The sequence below is a fragment of the Myotis brandtii genome, unplaced genomic scaffold, assembly GCF_000412655.1.
Source record: "Myotis brandtii unplaced genomic scaffold, ASM41265v1 scaffold324, whole genome shotgun sequence".
NCBI lineage: Eukaryota > Metazoa > Chordata > Mammalia > Chiroptera > Vespertilionidae > Myotis > Myotis brandtii.
Window position 1 is genome coordinate 3,928,036 of NW_005362439.1, and position 7,762 is coordinate 3,935,797.

Below are 7,762 nucleotides of genomic sequence, written 5' to 3' on the forward strand. Positions count from 1 at the left end.
CCTCTCCCTGCGTCTGGGAGCCCCGACCCGGTCTCCTTCTCGTCACTCTTCCCCGACACGTGGGATCGGGGCGAGCGGAAGTGAGAGGCAGAGGGGCCTTTTGTGTTGGAATTTCCCCCCCCAAGACTGTATTCTGTATAAGGACGCATAATGGATGCAATAAAATGTTGATGCTGCAACCTGCCGTTCGCATGAATACGTGAAAGGAATTTGTCTTTCGTTCACCCGTGATCTGAAGGTTTGGAAGAGACTGCGGCTTTACCCGGATCTAGCGCCGCGCAGATGCTCAATATTGAGGAATATGCTAATTTTGAGAGGAAAGGCTTCCCCCCCTCCCCTTGGTAGAAAGCTTTTGTTAAGCACATCTGTTATTATTTCTTGTTATTACCAGTGACCACAGCCCTTCGTGGTCTTTCTCTGTTTCATCCATCCTACTCTGACCACTCCTTTCTCTCTTTGCAGCTCACTCCTAGGACACATCAATGCAATCCCTTCATTCTGCGTCCAATCCATTGTTCCTACCCCCTTTTCACCGTGCCTCACTTCCCTGATGTTTCCTTCTTGCTCTGCTTAAATTTTATTAAAGCCTGGCAGATGTGGCTCCGCGGTTGGGTGTCCACCCATGAACCAAGAGGCCACAGTTCAATTCACTGTCAGGGCACATACCCAGGTTGCAGGAGGCAGCCGATGTTTCTGTCCCTCTCCCTCTCTAAAAATCAATAAAAACATATTTAAAAATTTTTAAATTAAAATACTCCCTTAGTTCTGTTCATCATACTCAGGTAAAAATTACAACTGTGATTAAATCTAAATTTGCAGCCGAACAGGCCTGCAGAAAAATACAGTCATGCTGACATGCTTCCCTGTACCTCCATCATTACTCTGAACCTTGAGTGCACCCTACTGCTGCCCAGCAAACACATTGTATTTCTTTTTTCCACTTCCTGTCCTACATGAGTATTTCACAGCTCCTTTAACCTGCAACATAGCTCCTTTAACCTTGCCCTCATGTTCACTGTCAGCTTGTTCTGCACTTGGAAAACTGATGCAATCAAAAGAGCTTCCCCAACCACCACATCTCCCTACCTATGAGCATCTATACCAGTGGTTCTCAACCTTGGTCTTTGTTATGGGGTGAGGCCACAACATTAGTAACAAAGAAACAGAATTTCCGGAGGATGAGGCCCAGAAATCAGGATTTTAAAAAGATTCCCAGGTGATTCTAATGTGCAGCCAAGGTTGAGAACCACTGATCTATACCCACATACTCTGCCTTTCCTTCCCGTTACTATAACCTGAATTGCCCCTGGGCATGCAAGGACAACTTTTCCAATTTTTCCTAGATCACCTGCCTAAAGACATCAGTTCAGCAATTCTTTCCTCTCCTACATCCTCAATCCCCCCCACCTTAAAAAAATTATTGATTTCAGAGAGAAAGGGAGAGATAGAAACATCAATGATGAGAGAGAATTATTAATCTGCTGCCTCCAGCATGCCCCACACTGGGGATTGAGCCTGAGACCCAGTATGTGTCCTGGCTGGGAATGGAACCGTGACCTCCTGGTTCAAAGGTTGACGCTCAACCACTGAGCCACGCTGGCTGGGTGCCTCCCTGCTTTCTATATCCTCCCCATCCCCCTTATCCTTCTACTTGACTGCACACTCCAAGAATCATGCCTGGCACAAAAGAGGCATTCAGTAAATATTTGATGAATGAATGAATATTTCAGGTGAGAGTTGATGAGGCCCCCTGCATAGCATGGAGAAAACAAGAGTAAATTTGAAGGAATATTTAGGAGATAAAATTATGATCTGGTAAGTGAGCATGAAAGTAAGAAAAAAGGCCAAGTCTAGGATTTTTCCTGTTTTTCTCTTTACAACTGGATGAATGGTAGATGCCTTTAACTAGGTGGTAACTAGTAGAGGAGTAGGAGGTCTGGGGAACAGGGGGGAAACCTGAGCTGTATTTCCTTTCAGGAACAGTCAATATTGGTGGTAAAGGTTCTAATGTTGCTGAATGAAAATGCATTGTTGAAAAGAACTACCATTTAAAATATTTTTCCTGAATCAGGATTTCAAGCTCCAGAGATTCCACCAGATAATACGGAATGATCTCCCCATCTCTAGCCCCTTAAACTTAATCACACCTACAAAGTTCCTATTGCTATGTAGGTCTCAAGGATCAGGACATGGACATTTTTCTTTGGGGATGGTGGTGCTTTTTCTACCTACCATATTAATGATTTACTAAATATGTCACATTCTAGTTTCATCCTCATAAGGCAGTATTATTTCTGCAAGGTAGATAACTTTTCTGAAGCACTTGTTAAAAATATAGTTTCCACCAGTGGTTACCACCTTAACCCAGAATTCGACCTTAGCATTTTTCACTAATAAGGACAACCAGATATAAAGTATCTCCTGGTGTGATACAAAGTGAAGAATACAGCCCAGCCATAGTGGGTCAGTGGTTGAGCATCAACCAATGAACCAGGAGATCCCGGTTTGATTCCCAGTTGGGGCAAATGCCTGGGTCATGGGCTCCATCTCCAGTAGGGGGCATGCAGGAGGTATTCAATCAATGATTCTCATCATTGATGTTTCTATCTCTCTCCCTTCCTCTCTGAAATCAATAAAAATATATTTAAAAAAGAATGTAGCATAATTAAAAAGCACTTTGAAACAACTTTATTAAGATAGTATTTTTATACCATAAAACTCATCTCTTTGTACAATTCAATGATTTTTCTCTATCACCTAGTTGTGTAACCATCACCACAATCTAATTTTGGAACATTTTTATTACCCCCTTCTCCAAATTCCCATATCTATTAGCAGTCACTCCCCATCTGCCCTTTCTCCCCAGCCAAAACTACTAGTCTACTTTGGATGTTTGCTTATTTATTTCCTATAAATGGAATCATACATATGTGACATTTGTGATTGGCTTCTTTAACTTAGCATAATTTTAAAAAATAATCCTCACCTGAGCATTTTTTTAAAAAATTGATTTTCAAGAAAGAGGAAGGAAGAAGGAGGAAGAGAGAGAGAGAAACATTGATGTGAGAAACATTGATTGGTTGCCTCTTGTATGTACCTTTAATGGGGATCAAACTTACAACCTGGGTATGTGTCCTGCCCGGGCCTAGAACCCACAACCTTTCAGTGTTCAGGGTGACGCTCTAACCAACTGAGCTACACTGATCAGAGCAGCATAATGTTTTCAAGGTTCATCCATGTTATAGCATGAATCAGTACTTCATTCCTTTTTTATGGCTGAACAATAGTTCATTGTATGGATATACACTTGTATTTATCCATTCATCAGCTGCTGAACATTTGGGTTGTTTCCACATTTTTGGCTATTTTGAATAATGCTGCTCTTACCATATGAAGTGTTTTTACCAAAAAATGTTTCATCCAGATTGTGATAGGCAGAATAATGGCCCCCAAAGATATCTACATCCTAATCCCTGGAACCCGTGAATACTTACATGGCAAAAGGGACTTTCTACATGTGAATAGGTTAGTATGTAGAGATAATAGGTTAGTATGTAGAGATAAGACTGGATCTCGCAGGTGGGCCCTGTCTAATTACATAGTCCTTAAAAGGAGAGAGCGTTTCCCTGATGTGGTCAGAAAGAGAGAGATGTGAGGACAGAAGAAAGGTCAGAGATATGTGACACTGCTGGCATTTAAGACAAAGAAAGGGCCACGAGCAAGGAATGGGGCCGGCCTCTAGAAAAGGCACAGAAGCAGGTTCTTCCCTAGGGCCTCCAGACAGGAATGGAACCATGCCAACACTTCCATTTCAGCCCCCCGATTTTTAAAAATATTTTTTATTGATTCTTTACAGAGAGGAAGGGAGAGGGACAGAGAGTCAGAAACATCGATGAGAGAGAAATATCGATCAGCTGCCTCCTGCACACCCCCTACTGGGGATGTGTCCGCAACCACGGTACATGCCCTTGACCGGAATCGAACCTGGGACCTTTCAGTCCACAGTCAACCCCCCGATTTTTGCTCTTAGCTGAAGGAAGCTCCCTTGCCTGGGGTTATGCTCCTTGCATCCAATGAGCGGTCAATATGGAAAGTCTAAAGGTCCTGCCCCCTCCCCTTGATCTAGGATGACTCTGAAGGACCATCTCAGCTCCAGAGTGCTGTGTGGGTTGGGTGAAGCCTAACTTCTTTTTCTGCCCAAACCTGCCTCCCTTAGTCTTTTCGAGGTACAGTTCCCAACATCCCCCTCCAAAAAACCTCCCGCATGCAGACCTCTGCCTCAGAGTCTGTTTCCTAAAGAATCCAACATGAGACATACACACATGACATCTTGTCTGAGGATGGGCAGCTAGCTGGGAACCAGCAGGGAAAAAGAATTTGGAAAGGGAAAGAGTTTAGGAGAGGATCTACTCTAAATTGCAAAATGGATGGTGAAATTTTGGAAAGAACATCAGCTGGGCATTAGAAAACGGGTTCAAGTTCTAGCTGGGTCTCAACTAATCTCTTACCACTCGGCAAGCCGCCCGGTCCTTAGATTCTAAGGCTTAGAAGATCGTTGAATGTATTGATCCTCAAGCTCTCTTCTGGCCCTGAAGCTCTAGGGTTTGCGGCCTAAAAGTTAGAGATGGGCAGCATCTTAACCTTCATCTCTCCTTAATTTCCAGGCTCTGACCTGAGCCCACACCAGAAGCTCCCCAGGACTGAGGACAGGCATGTCCTCCCTGAGTCATGTAATCCGTGTGCATATTTAAAGTAGCCATATTTCTTTTATTATTTTTTTAAAAATATATATTTTATTGATTTTTTTACAGAGAGGAAGGGAGAGGGATAGAGAGTTAGAAACATCGATGAGAGAGAAACATTGATCAGCTGCCTCCTGCACACTCCCTTACTTGGGATGTGCCCGCAACCAAGGTACATGCCCTTGACTGGAATCGAACCTGGGACCCTTGAGTCCGCAGGCCGACACTGTATCCACTGAGCCAAACCAGTTAGGACAGCCATATTTCTTTTAAAGAACTGTTTGTTAAATTGATGAGGGTGTCTTACAGTTTCCTAGGAATCCAAGAATTACAATTCTTGACAGTGAGCTATCTCATTCTTCTTCTCCAACTCACCAGAGTTATCAGGATGTAAAAGTTCCTAATAGGTGTTTGGAGGAGTGACTAAATGAGTGAGTCAATGCACATTTGCATTCTTAGCAGACTCAGATACCTCTTGAACTATTAATCTGGTTGGAATGGTTGTACTATAAATGGAATATATTGCCATCTAGTGGTCAGGTGGTAACTTCATTTAGAAACAACATGAGGAATGTTACCAAGGTTATTGTTTGTGCAGCAAGTTTTATTTACGGATACTTTCATAAGAAACATTGTTTTGTTTTGTTTTTATCACTTGGCACTATATTTTGAGAATGTCTTAGTTTTCCAGATCATCACTAAAAGGTACGTATCAGTGAATAGTATTGTAAATTGAACTTTAAAGCAGATTTTCCTAAACTAACTTAATAGCTATTCCTTGAAAGATGAATTTGGTAGCTTAAATAAGTATAGGAAATGGTGATACAGTTCAACATATTATTTCCTTCAGAACTTCTCAGAGACATTAATATGTGCTTTGTGGAGCTCCAAGAGGGGCTTATGCATGATGTGTTTTCCAGATTCTATGGGAAACTATTTGGGGAAACACTGCTTGACTGTCATTGTCACCATATGTTAAAAATATCTATTAGTGCACAGTGTCTTCCTGGCTACAAAACCTTCTCTAACCTTCATATCCACGTTCTAGACACAGTGAATGCAAGGAGCATTGAGAGAAGTCAGTAATCATGCCTTACATTTATATGGAGCCTAGCTTTTAGGTCGTAATTTTAAAATTTAAACTAATATTATTTCACATGGAACTTTTTTGGTTGTTTTTGTTAATCCTCACCAGAGGATATTTTCCCATTGATTTTTAGAGAGAGTGGAAGGGAGGGGGGAGAGACAGAGAGAGAGAAACATAGATGTGAGAGAGACACACTGATTGGTTGCTTTCCAACCAGGGCCTGGGATTAAGCCTACAACCAAGGTATATGCCCTTGACTGGAATCGAACCTGGGACCCTTCAGTCCGCAGGCCGACACTCAATCCACTGAGCCAAACCGGCTAGGGCTCACATGGAAACTGTTTTATGTAATCTACTTCTTTTGGGTTCTAGGAGTGTGGTCTCCTGCCCCTTGCACAGTTACTTTCAATAACTATTGTTAGCGATTGTAGAAATGACTTAAGATTTTCCACTTCTGTAGGTTTTCTATGTTGCCTTTTACCCGTGTGTGCCTGTGACTAAATTTCAAATTCTTGACAAGAGCTTCATGTGTCCTTCATTTATTCTTTCATTCTTGATTGCACATCTACTATGTGCCAGGTGCTGGGGTGAGAACGTTCCCGCAGAATAGGAGTTTATGCAGTCAGGGATCTTGTCTGCCTTGTTTTCTATTGTCTCTCTGCTTCCTAGCGTGGTGACTAGCACTGTTCATAAAATATTTGTGGGCAGAATAAAAATGTCACACTCTCTGCTTTTGAGGTCCTCCCAGTTTAATATATATATTTATATATAGAGAGAGAGAGACAAAGGAGAAATACAGATAAAAACCAAATATGATAATTATAAAAGAGATATGTAGAAAAAGGAGAAAGAACCCTGGCCAATTTGGCTCAGTGGATAGAGTGCTGGCCCAAGGACTGAAGAGTCTTGGGTTTGATTCTGGTCAAGGGCATTTACCTCGAGTGTCCCAGTGGGTGCAGGAGGCAGCCAATCGGTATGTCTCTCTCACATTTTTGTTTCTCTCTCTCTCTCTCTCTCTCTCTCTCTCTCTCCTCCTCCTCCTCCCTTCCACTGTCTCTAAAATCAATGGAAAAATATCCTTGGGGTGAGGATTAACAATAACAACAACAACAACAAAATCAAAAGAAGAAGAAGAAGAAGGAGAAGAAGAAGAAGAAGAAGAAGAAGAAGAAGAAGAAGAAGAAGAAGAAGAAGAAGAAGAAGAAAAAAAAGGAAAGGAAGAAAGAAAGAAAGAAAAAGAAAGAGAAAGAAAGAAAGAAAGAAAGAAAGAAAGAAAGAAAGAAAGAAAGAAAGGTCTTGGAAGCAGAGTACTTGAGAAGGTGGGTCATGTTGTAGAGAGCTTTTCCTTTCTTGTCGAAGAGCTTAGATCAACTTAAAAGTCTTTCTTTACAACTCAGTGCTTAATAACTTCTTATTGTAGATTTGGTATAAGAATTTTATTTTATCTCAAATAAAACTTTGTAAATAGCTAAAAATATTTTTGAAATGTTGATCCACCCTTAGTACAGTGAGCCTTAACATGTGGGCCTGTGAGAAACCTCGCTGAAAGAAAGTAGACATCACTGTAAGGTTGGTAACTCCTGGGGATGCCAGGATGACATTGTAGGTGCTTAATTGCCCTCTACTTGCTGTCTCGAATATAGAAATTCTCCCCAGGAAACCCCCAAAGCAGAGCCCTAGGAGAATATTCTTTGAAAAGCAAAATTATCGAATAAGTGAAGTATGTCAGTGACTTCTCACTTCCCCTTTCATTTTTCTTTCTCCTCGCTTAGGAAACCACCGCGACTTCAGACACCAGGGCCCCCGGATGGCCCCTGACCACCCGGGGTTCCCACCCAGACTGACACTCCTGTGCTTTGTACTTATCCTTGAGGACATGTGCTCTGGATTTTTTTTCACATTTGATGTAATATTTCTCATACATTTCAATATG